Source organism: Stigmatopora argus, chromosome 16, assembly GCF_051989625.1.
Source record: "Stigmatopora argus isolate UIUO_Sarg chromosome 16, RoL_Sarg_1.0, whole genome shotgun sequence".
Lineage (NCBI taxonomy): Eukaryota > Metazoa > Chordata > Actinopteri > Syngnathiformes > Syngnathidae > Stigmatopora > Stigmatopora argus.
The window spans coordinates 12,222,386-12,224,540 of NC_135402.1; positions in this window are offsets into that span (position 1 = coordinate 12,222,386).

The following is a 2,155-nucleotide window of genomic DNA, read 5'->3' on the forward strand; positions in this document are numbered from 1 at the left end:
AAAATGTCTCACTGATGAAAAAGCATTATGAACCCTGATTATACGATAATTAAACTTTGATGTTGCTACGATTGGAACAACAGTAGTAATATTTTGTTGAACTGAAACAAACTTTGCAGAACAAAGAGTATTTATTCATTCATTCGTTCATTTTCTGAATCGCTTTATCCTCACTAGGGTCGCGGGGGTGGTGGAGCCTATCCCAGCTGACTTCGGGCCAGAGGCAGGGAACACCCTGAACCAGCCAATTGCAGAGCAAGAGGAAACAGACAACCATTCACTATCACACTCGTACCTAGGGGCAATTTAGAGTGTCCAATCAGCCTATCATGCATGTTTTTGTTAATGTGGGAGGAAATCAGAGTACCCTGAGAAAACCCACACAGGAGACCATACAAACTCCACGCAGGTTGACCAACCTGGATTTGAACCCAGGACCTCAGAGCTGTGAGGCCAGCATGCTAACCACTCAAGCCGCCGGGCCGCCAAAGGGTATTTATTTAAAACAAAATACATTCATGTTACAGCTGAGCAGTGCAACAGAATGTAGGCTGAATTTAAATCAATCAAAGACATTTATTGTCATCATACACAGCTGAGTATAACGAAATTGGTGGTGCTACTCCACAAAGTGCGTTTTCCCAGTAAAAGAACATAAATAAGTCATATAAAAAATATAAATAGTCACATCCTGTTAAGGTAAATTCTAAAATATTGCACAATCTGAGAGTTTAAGTGTCTTCTGCGGGTCATATTCAAATATATTTTGATCATTCGCTGCAAGCCAGTAAAAACAGGGCAACAGGCCAGAGTTAGCCCCCAGTCCATAGATTTGACACCGCTGGTTTAAAGCGTACGGTACGGTGGAAAAAGTGGTTAGCATTTCTGCCTCATGGTTCTAAGTTTCAGGGTTCAATCCGGGGCTCCGGCTTTCTTGTGTGTAGCTTGCATGTTCTCCCTATGACTGGCTTGGGTTAATTCACCTGCTGCCCCTACCTGATAGGGATGGACTCCAGCCCACCCACAACCCAATTGAGCGTAAGCGGTTCAGAATGAAAGTTTAGAGCATCGATTATCCAGGGCATGAATATCCCCAAGTGTTGAATTTAGGCAACTTAACTCTTTCTAATTGTTGAATTTGTTGTTGTTGTTTCTTTCTTGCTTAACCAAAAACAATATCCTTGATTTCAAAGACATTTGCTCCCTTGAGATGAAGACTGGTGTCACATGCAGGCAACAAGTTGAGGCCCCCTCATGGTGAAAACTCAACCAGAAGAGCGGCGTACTTTAGATGCAGAGTATGTCGTGAGAGCGGGTAAAAATGTTCTTCGATTTACTTTAAAATATCATTTGGTAGATGTAACACGGTGCTTTTCATGTGAATCTATAACCCAATATAAAATAGATTCTATTTTTTTATCCATCACTGAAATAGATGATATATCTTCTTAAATCAATTTATTTTACCTTTGCTATTGATACAATTAAAAACATGAAACTGATGTTCACGTAATGTTGATGCCAGCTTTTTATGAGGGTGTTATTTTCTGTATTTTTTTTTACTTTGGTTTAAATAACTACCTAAAACAATCTAGTGACGAAACACGGCTTGGCGGATGAGTGGTGTCGGGCTCACAGTTCTGGCCTCCTGGGTTTGAATCCAGGTCGGTCCTCCTGTGTGGAGTATGCATGTTCTCTCTGGGCCTGCATGGGTTTTCTCCGGGTACTCTGGTTTCCTCCCACATTCCCAAAAACATGGTAGGCTGATTGGACACTCAAAATTGCCCATAGGTATGATTGTCCGTTTCCTCATACCCTGCGATCGGCTGGCCACCGATTCATGGTGTCTCCCGCCTCTGCCCGTAATCAGCTGGGATAGGCTCCAGCACCCCCACGACCCAGTGAGGATAAGCGGTTCAGAAAATGAATGAGTAAACAAAGGGTTAAACTACAAAACCCCATCCCATCCGGAAACCTCCCACCTTCCTTTCATTATACAGCCCTCAAAAACATTGCTGCCGCTCGCTTTCGGTGAAAAAAAAATAGCTGAAGCGATGGCCAACTAACCAATCAACATTTGGCTAGTATTCAATTTTGTACACTCTCGGCTCTATTGGCCCAATGAGAGCCTGTAGGCACCGCCTTCTGAGCTATG